The sequence below is a fragment of the Macrobrachium nipponense genome, chromosome 8 (assembly GCF_015104395.2).
Source record: "Macrobrachium nipponense isolate FS-2020 chromosome 8, ASM1510439v2, whole genome shotgun sequence".
NCBI lineage: Eukaryota > Metazoa > Arthropoda > Malacostraca > Decapoda > Palaemonidae > Macrobrachium > Macrobrachium nipponense.
Window position 1 is genome coordinate 112,861,694 of NC_087203.1, and position 17,414 is coordinate 112,879,107.

General features: G+C 36.6%; 1 protein-coding gene and 1 long non-coding RNA gene across 5 annotated transcripts in view; one reads left to right on the forward strand and one right to left on the reverse strand.

Annotated features, from left to right (window-relative positions):
- Nucleotides 1-17,414, forward strand: part of LOC135222961 (homeotic protein ultrabithorax-like) — a 1,489,261-nt gene that overhangs the window by 594,408 nt on the left and 877,439 nt on the right. The gene's annotated exons all lie outside the window — the stretch shown is intronic.
- Nucleotides 1-17,414, reverse strand: part of LOC135222964 (uncharacterized) — a 137,292-nt gene that overhangs the window by 19,088 nt on the left and 100,790 nt on the right. The window contains exon 2 of the long non-coding RNA XR_010316409.1: nucleotides 5,402-5,534. This is a non-coding gene — a long non-coding RNA (uncharacterized LOC135222964). The remainder of the gene's footprint in view (nucleotides 1-5,401; nucleotides 5,535-17,414) is intronic.

The following is a 17,414-nucleotide window of genomic DNA, read 5'->3' on the forward strand; positions in this document are numbered from 1 at the left end:
TTTGGATGTGAAACTTTCCTTTCCTAACAAGCAAGCATTGTTTACAATCAGGAAGTTGCTATGTTTTTTTGTAATCGTTTATTTATTACGTTCACTCGTCCCCTTTCCAGATTTATGTCTGTATGTTTTAGTGTCCTTTCATTTTGGTTGGTGTTAGATTTGTTGCTTTTTGTAAAACTGTATTTGCATGATTTTATTTGTTTTAATATTTTCCCTTTAATCATCTTCTTTTCATATTTATGTATGTATGTCTTTATATCCTTCCATTTTCATTATACATTGAGAATTGTATCCCCTAAAACTGTAATTTCATTATTTAATTTTTTTTCCCTCTTCCGCCTTTCGATTCTCTCGTATATTACTGCTGTCCTTCTGACATCATTTTTCTATCAGAACACAAACTATTTGCGTTTCCCACAGCGATTTACAAGCAGAAGGAATTTTTTTAGTTACCGGCATCTTTTATCAGTATACGAGACCCTGGTTAAGATTTATTAGGCGTTTCATCTGCAAAGGTAATTAGTGTCATATTTACCTCCAAAATTGTTGCTTGAATTTGAACTAATACTGCTTTGGAGCCAAGTCATAGACTCTAAGTCTGATTTGTGTCAAGGAAGGGCATGGCGGCAGTGAGAGAGAGAGAGAGAGAGAGAGAGAGAGAGAGAGAGAGAGAGAGAGAGAGAGAGAGAGAATACCCATCGTCATTCCGTTTCTTCCACATCGAAAGGCATGTGTTGTTTTCAGTAATTTTCATTAATTATTTATTTTTCACTAATTTTCATTTATTTATTTTTTATTAATTTAATTGTTTATTTTTCATTAATTTTTCATTTATTATTTATTTTTCATTAATTTCCATTAATTATTTATTTTTATTTTAAACCTTGGATTGAGATGGAAGTTGAGGTTCCTCTCTCAAACACCCGAAATCTGAGCAAAGATTTCAAAGCAAAATATCATTTGCACAGCGTTCGGGAGGAGGAGGAGGAGGAGGGAAAATCTAAGGTGCAATGTCGAGGAGGAGGAGGGGAGGAGGAGGAGGAGGAGGAGGAGGAGGAGGAGGAATCATGCAGAAATGAACGCTCATGCCTTGGCCTTCTCTCTCTCTCTCTCTCTCTCTCTCTCTCTCTCTCTCGGAAAAAAAAATGGTGCAGTAATCGCCCTGACGTGGAGGCGCGGTAATACACACCTGCCGGTACTTGATATGCGTAACCTAACGCAACAGCTATGACCTGATAATGTAGCTTTTGTGTTCCTTGGCCGAAATATGAAGGTGGCTCCCCTAAAATGTTGTGTGAGTTAGGAGGACCGGGGGACGAATAAGAAATACGATAGCACGCGGTTAAGCTGACCCTCTGTTAATTTTCAGCTTATTATGCGAGATTATTATGCATCCGTCTTAATTTATATAGGGCTAATGGGAGAGCTTATTCATTTAAGTAATTAATTACAGAGGATTACTCGTAATTTCCGCTGCGAGTTCGCTGGCATTAGCGACTGCGTCGATATTTTTAGCGGAAGATATCACCGTATTTCGCCTTTAATTACTGCTACGTGGCTCCGAAGAGGACGAGGGAGGAACTTTTTTTTTTCTTTTCTTTTCATTTCTTTCAGGTTAATTATAACTGTTCTTACGCTAGACGGAATCCAAATCTGTCCGTATTGTTCATGAATGCGGGTACTTGGATTAATGTTAATATGACTGTCTGTCTGTATGATATGTGTGTATATATATTATATATATATATATATATATATATATATATATATATATATATATATATATATAGATGTATATATATATTGGTTAAAATTCTTAATATTAAATTCCTTTCATAAAAGTCTTGTGACTTTTGATGAATTCATTATGATCAAACTTTTTATTTTATGTAACTGGCAGGTTCATTGTCATTTTCAGCTTAATGTTCATTGAATATATAGTTTTAGATGAGTATTTTTCATTGTCTTAAAAAGGAAAAAAAAAAAAAAAAAAGATAAAAGCAAATACGTGATCAGGAGGAGTCTTCGTCTCGGCAGCCTTTATCTGGAGGTGTCATCGCCCCTGAGTTATTACTGCTTGTCACATCCCTTGTCTTCTATTATCTATTATTATTAATGCTACCCTGTGATTCATTAAATGCTTTATCGCTGGCTGTCGCCTGGTCGTAAATTTTTCATGGCACAGAATTATATGATTAACATTTGTCACGTTGGGAGACATCCGTCAGTGAGGTACACGTCACTTCCTTGGTGTTTACACATGTATCTCTCTCTCTCTCTCTCTCTCTCTCTCTCTCTCTCTCTCTCTCTCTCTCAGTAAAACCTGCTCCTACAGATAAGTGAGCACGCGATGTCTCCTCGGATGGACTAACAAGTCTTTGAGACATCCTAATCCTTGTAACCTCTCTCTCTCTCTCTCTCTCTCTCTCTCTCTCTCTCTCTCTCTCTCAGTAAAACCTGCTCCTACAGATAGGTGAGCACGCGATGTCTCCTCGGATGGACTAACAAGTCTTTGAGACATCCTAATCTTTGTAACCTCTCTCTCTCTCTCTCTCTCTCTCTCTCTCTCTCTCTCTCTCTCTCTCTCGCTGCGTGCGTGGATTAAGCGAACGATAGATAAGGGTAATATAAATTAGAATAGTCTAGATGGCTGTTCTTCTGCCTAATTCGTTCCACGGTGTGCATCCGTAATGAACTTTTCGGGTGTGAGCAGTGAACCATATAAGGATCCCGGCCGTTCATTTGATTGCGTAGGCCTACGTCCATTAGGTATGCACGGCAGAATTTGAATGTAGATGAGAAGAGAGGGACAGAGAGAGAAAGTGAGTGAGTCTGCGTGCCTAATTCACAAGAGACAGATTTGCATGCCTAAACTTTGATAACAAAAGTAATTAAAACTAAAGATAGGACCACTGATAGCCAGTCCCTGATGTAATTGTCCTAGTCCTACGGTGGAAGTCCCAGGCGGGCCTATTATTTCTTCCCTCGGCTCTTTTCATATTTCTTTTTCTCGGGAGAAAAATGTAGAGTGTGTGCGTGTGTGTGTGTGTGTTTCTCCGTTTGTGTGCGCGCACGCGATTTGTGCTGCTATACAATTTGCTCTTTCGTGTACATGGCTACGCACTTATCACTTATATTCTTTGTAAGCAAGAATTTCAAGTCAGTGGCCCCTGTAGGCTTGTTCCATATGAATAGCGGTTTATTCTTTTAATAATAATAATAATAATAATAATAATAATAATAATAATAATAATAATAACGAGAAAACAACTATTAGAAAAATAGAGAAGAACCTCTATAAAATTAATGCAGCTGATGCAGCAATATAATAATAATAATAATAATAATAATAATAATAATAATAATAATAATAATAATAATAATATAATAATAATACGCATGATTATATAATTTTTAAATTTTTCGTTTGTTTTGATATTATTAATTTTTAGGATCGCACTTTGAAAAGAAAATATAGACTAAAATAATGTTGTCGAGAATCACAGGGACGATAACCAGAAGAGAGCATATTGTGAGAATCCAGTTTTATCAAGCTATCTAAAAAAAAAAAATACATTCAGAACAATATTTGCTCTTTCTGTACAGCATCCCATAAATCTCATTAAAATTTCAGGAGAGAGAGAGAGAGAGAGAGAGAGAGAGAGAGAGAGAGAGAGAGAGATACCCACCCTGCAATAAATTGTTTCCAACTTAACTAAGAATAGTTTCCCAAAATACGAGAGAGAGAGAGAGAGAGAGAGAGAGAGAGAGAGAGAGAGAGAGAGAGAGAGAGAGAGAGAGAGAGAGAGAGCCATCGTTAATAATTACAGCTGGGAAGAATGAATTTATTCCCGGGGATGCCTCATTCTTGTGCCCTAATTTCGCTGGAAGAGAGAGAGAGAGAGAGAGAGAGAGAGAGAACAGACTATTTTCTCATACTTATTGTCTGTTACTATTCAGTATATCATATAAAAATCTATATGCATATACCAGAAAGAGAGAGAGAGAGAGAGAGAGAGAGAGACTACTTTTTCATACTTATTGTCTGTTACTATTCAATATCATAGACGAGAGAGAGAGAAAACAGACTACTCTCTCCTACTTACTGTCTGTTTCTATTCAATATATCATATAAAAATCTATATGCATGTACCAGAGAGAGAGAGAGAGAAAGTACATTCCTATCTCATGTTTTACTTCATCTGTACGGTTTCCGTGCTTATTGTATGTTACTATTCAGTATCATATAAAAATCTATATGCATATACCAGAGAGAGATAGAGAACTTTCTCAAGTGAAAGGTTTCCAGTGCTTTTCGTCTTACTGTTCACCGTCATTTGGAAATCTACAATGAATACAATATATTCCGTATGAGCAATAGTTCCTCGCCACATTCTTTATTGCTTAAAGTAATCTACATGAGATACAGTTTATTGTATTTAGATTTTTATTTTATTATATTTTTGTAACCAATTCACATCTGATTGTTTTAAAGAAACGCTGATAGGAAATGATACCAATCTTTGATTTATTGCATTTGGATCTTTATTGACATATATATTTTTAAATCTTGCGCATCTGATTTTTTTAAAGAAACGCTGACAGTGTTAGGAAATAATACCAGTCTTTGATTAATTCCATTTGGATCTTTATTGTATTATATATTTTTAAATCCTACGCATCTGATTTTTACAGAGAGACGCTGACTGTGTTAAAGAAAATTATGCGAGTTTTGATTTAATTCCATTTATCCTTTGTTGAATTATATATTTTTACCTCCTACACATCTGCTTTTTTTTTTTTTTTTTTTTTTTTTTTTAATGAAACTCTTTATAATACCAAACTAAGTGACAGCAGTCTTTCCCATAACCTCAGTTTTCTTTCGTAACTCATTTTGGTTCAATACCGCCTTCATTTATAAACGTTCAACCTCTCTGTGATACTTACCCCCTTGCTGCTGAGCTAATTAACGCTTGCTAATTAGTTATAAATTAGGGCTAGGCAACCTAAGACGCCCCCTTTCACTTGAATCTGAATTATTGAGGGTATTTATATTCAGGAATATTTTTATACTTTTTTTTTCTTTTGCAGAGAAAGTAGATGTTTAGACTTGTGTGCCCTTATTGAGATTGCTATGCTCTAAGTGCAATGTTGGGTTAGCCTGCTAGCTCCAGTTTTTCTCTTTTTAATCTTTAATTAGTCTTTAAAATGGTTCCTCGTTTATCCCCACCCATTCGTTGTAAAACCCACATAAAAACACTAATATTTTTGGTACCTTTGGTTTGACCCGCCATACCCATTTCTCTCTTTTGAATGGTTAATTTGTCTTTTAACATCCTCAACATTAATATCCTCGCGAATACACTATAAACACACATGAAAGCACTATTATTTCCTGTACCTTTTCTTCTCTTCATTATCATTCTTCAGTCACATTCCGAGGCTTGTATTATGCATTTGTTTCTCATCCTTCACCGTGGTAATCTGCCAGTCTTCTCAAGTTCTAAGGTGACCGAGGTATTCTGGAATCACACCTGAAATATTGGGAGAACATTATTAAAGCGGAGTTGTATTTCACCTTATGCAAATATTTGAAGTTGAGGTTTTAAATAATGAATGTTAAATGTATCCCAATTGTCATGGATGAATGAAAATGATATTCAGAGCACGAGTAATGTTGTGAATCTTCAGATAGAATGAGGGATGACTGTCTTGTCATCCATAATTCATGGCGGTCGCTAGAGTTTTCGTGGTGGAAACCAGAAGACTTTGTCGTTCTGAGGTTCCAAAGGTTCATGCAATTGTTACTTCAAGTCAGACTCCACTCGGATTCGCTGGAATGAGTTATTCTTGATATTTAATGTTATCTCGTGTTATTTACGCATTTTGCTTTACCTAATAGAGTCAATACAGCAGAAAGTCAAGACAGCAATTCGTTTTTCTCGTTGTTTTGGTGTGAATTACAATAATAATGACATTTTCTGAGGTCAAAGGCGAATTTCGTGTGGTGTCTGGAAATGTTTGTAGGTACTGGAGCAGTGGAACGGGGAATAAATGCGAACATAGCAATAAGTGATGAAGGGGGGGCGGGCGGAAAATGAAATTAGTGACAGAAGGGACGATGCTGTAAAGGAATAAAAGGGATAATTAACAAGCAAAAAAGACCTCAGAGTACGAGGTACAACGGAAAGCTGCTATTGTGTCTATATGGTGAGGGCTTTGATTTATTTATTTGTCTCACCGTCACTTATAACATTCATCATATCCCTCACTATGGCGACTGTTTGCCATTACACCTTAGACTTTGCAGTTCTACCTTCTTACAACTGTGTTTTATAGCCTTCAAGCGTCTGCAACATATATTCTTCTCTACTCTAACAATGTATTTCGTTGTCTTTACCTATAGTTAGTCTGTAATGATATACTGGCCCTCCAATATCGCCCCAGCGTTTATAACCTTGCCATCGGCTATTTCTTAATTTGGAAAGAAAATGAGATATTATTATCTAAAAGGTATCTGTGTTCATTTGTATTGTATTCTCTCTCTCTCTCTCTCTCTCTCTCTCTCTCTCTCTCTCTCTGTATGGATTCCCGTACCCATTCACTTCAAATTGGACGTCCCTCAACGTTCTCTCTCTTCCAACATTTATATACCGAGTTATGCTTTCCACTTGTTTGTCGTATCGTATGCACACTTTCTTGTTAGTGAAAATCTCTATTTCTCCCTCTCTCTCCCTTTCTCTTTCTGTCTCTCACCTTTTTCCCATTTCGACCAACACATTTCTCCCTCACATATCTCCCTCTCCTTCCGCTCATCCCTCCCCCTTCCCTCACACCCCACCCCCCCACCCAGCATCAGGACCATCCTCCAACCCCAAGAGCTCAGCATTAATCTAACTTTAGGCCGTTATTCTACATTTCGGTGACACCTTTCACCGCGCCCGGATATTTGTTTTGTGGGAATACGCTGTTGAGGAACTTTTGTTTTACATACATAGGGCTTTTATTTTATTCTAATTTGTAAACATCGCCGGCGACCAAGTATGCACGCCGAAAGTTTATATATATATATATATATATATATATATATATATATATATATATATATATATATATATATATATATATATATATATTCTACTTCACGCGAATATAAATTTTAGTCATTTTTTCCCAGGTGCATATTTAGTAATTGTTAATTAGAAGTTGCAGCTGAACTTCGTCTTTTTATCTAATTTTTTTTTCCATTCTACTTCACGTGGATATAAGTTGTAGTCATTTTTTCCCGGGTGTTTTATTTAGTTATTGTTAATTAGAAGCTGTAGGTGACTCGACTTTTATCTCATAATACTTTCTGATTGGAGTCCTCGGCGAGACGGGGAATTTTTTCTTACCAAAAAAGGACCCAAAAGGACAAGATTACGCTAAGTTGTCATATATTAATGGTTTCTATATTAATGCATGTGTGGTCTTTTTCAGCCTTTTATTAGCACCATAAAAAAACTTTACGGTTTGTATATGGTGTAGATACTGTGGATCAATTCATATTTTTATCAGATCCATATCGTTTCATCCTCTAGTTGTTCCTACAGGCTTTGTTTACGCAGATGATTGCATACGGGGTGAGAGTAACTTCTAAAACATTCTCTGTCTGTCTGTCTGTATATCTCTCGGAAAGCAATACTTGTGATTTTATAGAGATGTGTCCCTAAAACTTTTCAAATTGCACTATTATTTAGGTGAAAGGTTCTTTCATCCTATGAATCATTGGTCTGGAGTTTGAATGAGTTGATCATTGTATTTTGCGCACACGCACTATATATATATATATATATATATATATATATTATATAAATATATAATATATATATATATATAATATATATATGTGTGTGTGTGTGTGTGTGTGTGTGTGTGTGTGTGTGTGTAGTGTACGTGTGTGCGCCTGCACAAGCACGGATAATTTCCAGTAATGTGCTCGTACTTTAGTGTCGTTCTAATACTCTCGCCCTTATTTAGCATCGTTAAATGAAAATGAGAAGCGAATATAATTTTAATCTTCTTTATTTTTGCATCTGGGATTGCGATGGAGAGAAACAACGCTTTTGTTGTAGGTTGTTTCAACTGTGGGTCTTCAAACTGAAGCAGAAAACGTTGTTTTCATGACAAAACGCCTTGATTATCACAGAGGAATTACGGGGTAATTAAACCATTCACTTCTGGGGGTTTAATTTCTCCCAGCCCGAGGCTTTTTAAAATCGGCCGTTTATATAAACCCTATGCCGTTGTATTTTTCATTAAACCCAGACCCTTTTAGTTTATCTCCTGCACTCTTTTACATTTTACGCATTTTCTCTCTCCTCTTTTTTTTCTTTCTTTTTTTGTTCCTATGTCCCTTTCTCTAATTTTTCTCCCCATTTTCCCTTCCCTGTTTTAGACTATTATTTCCCCTCACCTTTTCGGGGTATTGAAGAGAAGGGGTCGGTGTTGGGGGCGGAGGTGGGGTGGCGGGTTGGGGGAAGTGGCTGTTTTTGAAAGAGGGGTTGTAGGGGTGAGAGAGAGAGATGGGGGGCGGCGTGAAGGGGGTGAAAGGGCCCCTCCCTCACCTTTTGGTGGTATCGAAAAGAAGGGGGTGGGGGGAGTTGGTGAAGGGGCAGGGGAGGTTAGAGGCTGGTTTTGGCAGAGGGGTATTTAGGGGAGGAGAGGGGTTGGGGGAGGGTTAGAGGGATGAAACTCCCCCCTCCCCCGCCCCTCAGTTTAGGGGTATCGAAAAGAGTTGGAGAGGAAGTTAGTTTAGGTGGGGGATATTTGTGGATAGCTTTACGGGGGTGAACGGGAGGGGGAAGGGGGGGATTTAGGAAGGGGGTTGAAATAGGGAGGAGGGAGGGAGGGGGCTGCCGCTCCCATTCCTCTGTACCCTCATCAGTCGTTTATTTCTATTTTCCCGGTGCCTTCCCCCTGTCAGGCTGCATCGCCCGCTCGTATTTACCGCCAACACTAAATTTTCCCGCTCTATCTGCTTCAGTAATTCATTATTACCTCCCAATTTACTCTCACTTTTATATTTCTCCTCTCTCTCTCTCTCTCTCTCTCTCTCTCTCTCTCTCTCTCTCTCTCTCTCTCTCTCTCTCTCTCTCTCTGTGTGTGTGTGTGTGTGTGTGTTCCTAAACTCCTGAACGTGCTTTTGTTTTGGGCGAAAATATTGGTAGTTCTTTTATGTATAGTCGAATTGTCTGTTTGATCATTTTACTTCTTTTATTTGTTCATCTTTTGTTTATTTTTGTTTTTTGTTTTATATTATGGTGTTTCTTTATCATATAGTTGCTGTTTATCATGTAATTATCTTGAAGACATTATATGCAATGATATGATTTTTACTTAAGAAAATGCAAATGACTACTAGTATATGGTTAGTGATGAAGGCAATTCTACGGTTTTATAATATAGTTGCTGCTTGTTGAGTAATTTCTTGAATATATTAATAATTATGAATTATGCTTAAGAAAATGCAGGTAATTACTAAACATTCAATGTATGGTCACATCAGTTTCAAATACATTATTTGTTCCTTGGGAGTTGGCCTAGCCAAAGACATCTAGATTTACCGACGGCTGCAGTTGCTTGCGTCATTTGCATCCTTGCTAGGTCTCTGCCTGCACGCATTTCCTCTTTCTAATAATGCCACAAGGATTTCTGGCTAATCAACCGTTCATCAAAGCAATTTAAACTTCGCCGGGATAGACGTTCGGGATGGCGAGGAATTGGAGACATGCTTGTTCGCCCTTCGCCGAAAGTTCCTCAAAGCTTGCTTGGCTTTCATTTCGGTCATGAAATTCCGTTTACTTATTTATTTTATTTTTTTTTTACGTAAAAGCACTAAAAATAAATTAAACTAGAAATGCATTCATATATCATGAATGCCTCGCCTTTGGTTGAATTATTGTTATGCCAGGAAAGCTTGGTTCAAAATGCAGAAATGCGAATCAAGGTTAAGTGCCCAGGTACCTCTGTATATGAAGGTTTAGAGTCAAGGCCACTTTATACCCAGTTACCTCTGAAGGTTTGTGAAGGCATCATTAACGGTGTTATTGCCGAAATATCTTTCATATGAAGGTATATGAAGACGCCCTTCACACGGTACAATTAGGTGAGCTTAATAAATGTGAGGTCAAGGTCAAACAGAAAGGTTCAGGTCATGTGAATTTGGCATCACTGAAATGTACTTCCCAAGAAGCGCTGATGCATGCAGTTATATGTATCCATCCTTCACGGTTTAAGATAATAAGTTAAATGCAAAATCAGAAAGTGTGAGGTCAAGTATGTACGGAGGTCAAGGTCATACATTAGGTCAGGGTCATCCACCAGGTTGTACATGTGTATGCAGTTATGTAGAGGCATTTTCAAGAAAATAAGGTTAGAGGGAAAAAAAAAAAAAGAAAAAAATCAAGGGTCATATTGAAGGGGAAGGTTATCAGATTTCGACAAGGGTCAAATTCCACATTGAAGGTGTCATCACGTAACTTGTGACCTAGGGACGGATTGAAAGAAGGACGTAACCAACGCTGTATACCTAACTCCCCCCCACCCCCCCCCCCCCCCAACCCACGAAAAACAACCCCCCCTAGGTACTAAATAGTTTACATGACACGGCTTTTTTTTTTTTTAATCTTGTTCATGATGAAACTATAATTGGAAAACTTTGTTCTAAAATTCTTGAAGAAGTTAGTTTTTCTTGCCCTACTCGAAAAGAAGGTCCGTCCTTACTCAATTTCTCTTATCATTATTTTTCCCTTTTACTTTGGCTGTTAAGTTAGTTGGAGTGAGTCACTTGCTCTTACAGTCAGTCATCAGTAAGGAAAATTTAGTTTACTAGTTTGCCTTGTAGTGAACATTATTATTATTATTATTATTATTATTATTATTATTATTATTATTATTATTATTATTATTATTATTATTATTATTATTATTATTTTGGCAAAAGACCCTCTTTCATGCAAATTCTGTTAAAGAGAATGGCAGAATTAAGCTAGTTGGTTTTATATATTGTTTTTCTATATAAAATCAACTCGCTTAATTATGCCATACTCCTTAACTGTATTATTATTATTATTATTATTATTATTATTATTATTATTATTATTATTATTATTATTATTATTATTATTATTATTATTATTTTCATAAGATACTCATAGTAGCATGAATCTTGATATGGGAAGCAAATCCACAGTTAAGTATATATTCATTTATTTAAAGACAATTCTGTACAGAAAGCTTTCGGGAGACTGTCCGATTCTCCTTTTCAACAGTTTCCCCAGAGCTTTTTGTAGAGATTTATCTGAAAATATATGTATATATACATAGCTGTGGTTTTGTTTCTTCATTATTATTATTATTATTATTATTTTTATTATTATTATTATTATTATTATTATTATTATTATTATTATTATTATTATTATTGTAGATAAACACGCATTTTCAGTCACCTTTTTTATTTATCGTAAGGAAACCTTTTGCACAGTGTGTGTGTGTGTGTGCGTGCGTGCGTGCGTGCGTGTGTGTATGTGTACAAACATTGAGCAGGGTGTTATTCAAGAGTCAGTGTATATACAAAGATTCAGATCTCGAAATAAATCCAAAATGGTGTGAAACTTCCTTTCACCTTAGAAGGGTCTGCGCTGTTTGCAAAATCTGAAGAGTATATCTCTCTCTCCAGATTTACAAACAATTCTTCTCAAGCACTTACTGAGCATTTCAGTATCGTCCTTGAAAGATCAAATTAATTTAGTTTTGTTTTCCTCACCTAAGTTTCTCCTGTGTACACACTAAAAGCACCAGAGCATAGTTTACCAAATTTTCCTGCCCGCGCAATTTTATCAGCATAATTTTCGTATTTTTCTCTGTGCCTCTGATTATTCAACATAAAATATGAGGCCATATATACAGCAGTATTTGTTCTTATATATTACACTTAACTTGTGTCTTCCTCACTTGGTTTCGATCATAATATACTTTTTTTTTTTCAGCTCTACTAATATTTATGTTTCAGAGCCTTTGAAAGCCTCTGTATCCTCTGTATGATTGTCGACCCTTTCTTCAAGAAACCCCTTAATACATTTTTCGTCACGGAAACACTAGAGCTTTAGCCACTCGTAAATTTCCTGGTATTCTGTCGCGGGAATGTTGATCGCTTTTGATTTCTTAAATAAATTCTTATAAACATTAAATATCTTTTTTGTTGACATGAGCGGTGTCTACCTCATTTTTTACAACGGCTGAACTAGTTCCTTATTCAAAGCAGTGGCCTTATCTCGCGTGTGACGGAGTTCGAGATGCATTTAAGGAACCTATCTGATTCATCCCTTACTAGGTAGATGCTGCTGAACTGTTTCGTGGTGACAGGCGTAACCCATTACCTCGTTAGCCCAAATTTTATTATATTTATATATAAGTACATTAGGTTTGGGGGAGTGATCTACCTATTTTTCACGGTAGATGCCGCTGATAATTGCCTAATTATTGGTAATGTATGGGAGAGTAGATTGTGGAAAAATATAGATACGTGACGAGGTTGTACGAGGATAGACGTGGGGGTGGCTGGTGTTTTTATTAAGTGTCCAATGCACCGCAAAAGCCCTTATTGTTTCCAATGGTATACAGCCCTATAGTACATCTTGGCGTTGAATTAAGCGAATGAAATCATCTTTCATACTTATGCAAGCGCCTTCAGACCACAGCTGCACTCTCGGAAACAGCTCTTGCTTGTTTTAAGAATCTATTGTTCTCAAGAAGCTGAAAGCTAATAATAAATTGGCTTGGATGGTGTTCAAAGAAATCGCACGTGCGTTCGTTTTAACCTCTCCCAAATCTGAAATTATTTCTCGCTTTGATGCATTAGGGAAGAACCCGGAGACAGATCGGAATGCCGTTGTTCAAAGTGTGCTTGATGTAGGAGTCTCCGTCACGAGCAGGAGGTCTCCAACACAGGTGACTGCGCCAGACGAAGTTCTTTTTTCTTTTTTTTATTTTTTATTTATTTATTTATTTATTTATTTATTAAGATTCTGTAGGCCACGTACTTGGTAGAGCATGTATTGCTAACTTTTTATCTTTATTTTCGTTATTTATTCGCCTGACAAATTTTTTTTCTTTATTTTTTAAAAAAATTTTAAAGATACTGTAGGCCACGCACTCGGTGGAGCATGTATTGCTAACTTTTTATTTTCATTTTCGTTATTTATTATTTTTTCCAATGGGTCTGTCGGTTTGCACACATGAAAACAAACATTGATTTTGCAGTTTGGTAGAAAATGCAATGAGTTTTAATAGAGAAGTGCGTGGCCATAGATTATGTATGCATGTATATAGATGTATATAGCCTCACAAATAATGAATGATCTTATTTTACATATAACTGCACCCGGAAATTTAAATGATTTGATAGGGTGAGTGGACTACATACCTGCACTTGGAGTAAATTGTCAGGTCCGAGGGATATAGTGACATGCAATACCTTATTATCTGCGATAAGAGAAAAGTAGATAACATGAAATAACCTAATAGCGACATAAATTGCAAAGACCTCTGTCAAGATAAATAGATTCGAATATCCCCAGATTCAATTTTGAATTAATTGTAGAAATCTCAAAATGGACTCTTGATTATTAAATAACAAAAACTTAGACAGAGAACGCTGATGCCTTAACTATTTGAGTCTAGAATTATTTACTAGGGTAACGTCACCTAATTTAATTGGATTATTTTTGCCATTTAGGTTAGTTTCATATGATTTGGATGTTATTCTGCATTTCTTTATATTAATTTTATTAGCGTAGATTTATGTAGGGTTCTTGTACCGCATACTCAGTGATCGCTGATATTTTTTTCTTTTTTCTAATGAAGATTTTATATATATATATAAGATATATATATATATATATATATATATATAATAGATATATGTATATATATATATATATATATATATATATATATATATATATATATAATTCTCTAGTTCCCTAGTCATTCTTTGTGTGCCTGTTTTTATATATATATATATATAATATATATATATATATATATATTTATATATATATATATGTGTGTGTGTGTGTGTGTGTGTGTGTGTGTGTGTGTGTGTAATATGTTTGTGTGTTCGCGACAGTGGCTTTGCCAGTTTATATATACCGACTTCTCACGTTCTGTCTGCGACTAAGGACATTCATTAATTTCCTATAAAACTTATACTTATAATAGCTCTAACTCACGCACAAACCTCTCTCTGAAATAGTTATTCAAACGCAGATTATTTCATTTATTGTTTACGACCTCGGTGTGGAAGAACCCTTGGGACAGCGAAAGATGCCTTGGGAAATAGAGAATATAGAGACTTTACTGTGCTGCTCTCGTGGCATTATGTTAGTTTCCCCTCCGAGTGCAAGTGGCACTCTCCCACCTGAGTGCCAACCGACTAACCTGATGAACTCTGAGATTAATGGCGGGCGCCAGAGGTCCATGGCGCCATTAATCTTTCGTCTCGCCAAGTATAGTGTGCGCCTCGATACCATCACAAGATGGTTGCCACAGCCAGAATGGCACTCTCTCAAGAAGAGGGGGATTCGTGGCCAGGTGCTTCACTAGTAGGTTCTTCCTGCTACACCTACCGTCGTCGAGTCTTTGAAATGTTTTTACGTCTGCAGTGCGTCTTAACAGGTTTAATTCACCATACGTCATACGTTTTAAAAGTGTATAACTTATGTATTTAGTTAATTATGTAGAAAATAACGTACTGTGAAAGCATGATGTTAAATGAAGTAATTTGCCACCATTAGATTTCAGAGTTCGCCCATAGCCCTATGGATTGTCCTTAAGTATATAGAGGTTTCGTGTTAGGTGTTATTCCCATTCTAAAAGGAATATTCTGTTAATCAGATCCTGTTTAGGCGGAGAAAAGGTATATCATCAAGTAGGAATCACTGTTATAGCCGTCTTATATATTTAGCAACATATTGGCAGTCATTTAAGAAAAAAGTAATGCCTTGGAGGTATGGAAATTCTCGTTGTAAATCTCTCTCTCTCTCTCTCTCTCTCTCTCTCTCTCTCTCTCTCTCTCTCTCTCTCTCTCTCTCGTTTGTAGGTCATTTGATACGTTCTATTCTCGTAGACATTCGGGGTTCTTGGGACCTTGGGATTTTTCTAATGAAAATTCTCATAGTAAATTCTCTCTCTCTCTCTCTCTCTCTCTCTCTCTCTCTCAGGTTATTTAATACGTTCTTCGTTTATTCTCTTAGACATTCGGTTTTGTGAACTTGGGATTTTGTGATACTTTGACAATATGATTCAGTATAATCGTATCGTGTGGTTTTTAGCACTTGTAATGTTCACAGTGATATCTGTCTTTGTTTTATGTATTATTCCGGTGCGCTGTATGCCTTAGGCGTTTGTATTGAATTCATGTAATTGCATTTTTAATCCAGTTAAACTTTATGACGTGGTGATATTTTTAACGAAGGAAGTTAGACTGAAGAAATGTAAGGGGCCTCATTGTACAATAATCAGTGAAGTTTTAAAAACTTGTGAAATTTTACGTTTCAACAAAAACACTATCAGGATGAACTGTAATGCCTATGAAATACAACAATCGATCGATCCCACAGACGTGATGAGTGTTTTGTTTTTTAACGTTACAAATCATTTATTCAAACTGTAACTTTCTCAGAGTCTCTAACTTGAGTCATGGTACTACATGACGGCCGAAGATACCACTCCATAATGTTTATTGTGTGACACTGTTCAACCCCTCCTTTAATCCGCCTCATTATATTGGGCTTCGTCTTAATCAGCTGAGTTTACATTCAAGTGCGATGCTGCCCGTTGTCATTTGTTATCCTAATAAGGTCCGTAGATCGAATTTATCGTCGTCATTAACTTCGGTTAAGAGCCGAGCTTAATGACTGTTACGAACGTCCGCATGTCGTCATTGCAGTACCACGTTCAAAAGAAAGACGAGACCTCAGGTTTGACGTGAATATAATGAAGTCATTTGAGAAAGGAATGGATTGAGAATTGGTGGATGTTGGCGAGCGCGCGAGCACGCTTGCAGCCTCATGTGGGTTCATGTTTGTAGTCTTGTAAAGAAATATGAGGAAGTGATGAGATTCCGCATTGGCTCTCTTAAGCACAATACTTTTTCCGGTGCCAGTTTTCTTCAGCATCGTAAATACTGTATGTTTTTTTTTTTTCTCTCCGATGTCCGAATATTTAGTGGATGCCTTTGTCGTCATAATCTCTCTCTCTCTCTCTCTCTCTCTCTCTCTCTCTCTCTCTCATTAACCTTTGTTGTCCTTAGAATGATCATAAACATCATCCGTTCCCTTTATGTATATATCTCCACACGACATCATTGTCATCATCTCTCTGCCACCCCCCCCCCCCCCCCTCCTTTCCATCTTATCCCTGCCTCTCCCTCTCATTCCGCTCTCTCCCTCTCTCATCTTCCTTCCGCTTAAAATTCCACCTGCAGGTTTGGATGTCAGGCGGAGTGGCGTCAACGGCCTTGCCCCAGTATTAATGACCACGGGGCCCATTCCATTCCATAAATTGGGGTCGTTCAATAATACTCTATACGGTAATTGTGTTCATGGGAGATGCCCGCAGATAATACAATGGCCTCTCCTACGCAGATTTGCATATTTTGTTTACGTTTTACTCGCTTTTTTCATGGGTTTGTGTGTTTATGCATAGTTTTGTTATGTATGCATAAGCATTGATTGATTGCTCTTTATCGAGTGTAATATTCGGTTTTGGCTTCCAAATGTATTTGCACAGGATTCTTCTTATTTACCGTGAAACATTTCAATTAGACATTACTGTATTCTGACATATTTTTCCTGCCGTTTGATGAATAACTGTTTGATACATATAATGTCGGCATGTGTAATAAAAGATATAAAATGGATGCAAATCGTACAGATTATGTGATGGACACATCTAAAATACATCTAAAATCGGCATGTTGAAAAAGAGATTTAAAAAAAATTGGACGCAAAATTTCGAATCAAGTCGCTCGCAAATCGTAATAAAAAAAAGAAAAAAAATCAACAACAACAGTGATTATGGCTTGTAAATTGCTAAGTTGCAGCATGAGTCTGGCGAGGTAATTTTCAATAAGAAATGCTGACTAACACTAATTGAAGTCGAGGCTGACAAACACTAGGAGTCTTTAGCCTAAAGTATATATCCTCGCCCTAACTTATGGGTGATAAAATTGCCACTTAACTACCTGTGAAGAAAAAAAAAAAAAAAAAAAAAAAAAAAAAAGGAACACGCCGTGATAAAAGATACAGTGAAAATCTACGACAATCGACCGTAGAGTTTATCGCCTTACTTTTCCCTCCTCGGGAGCC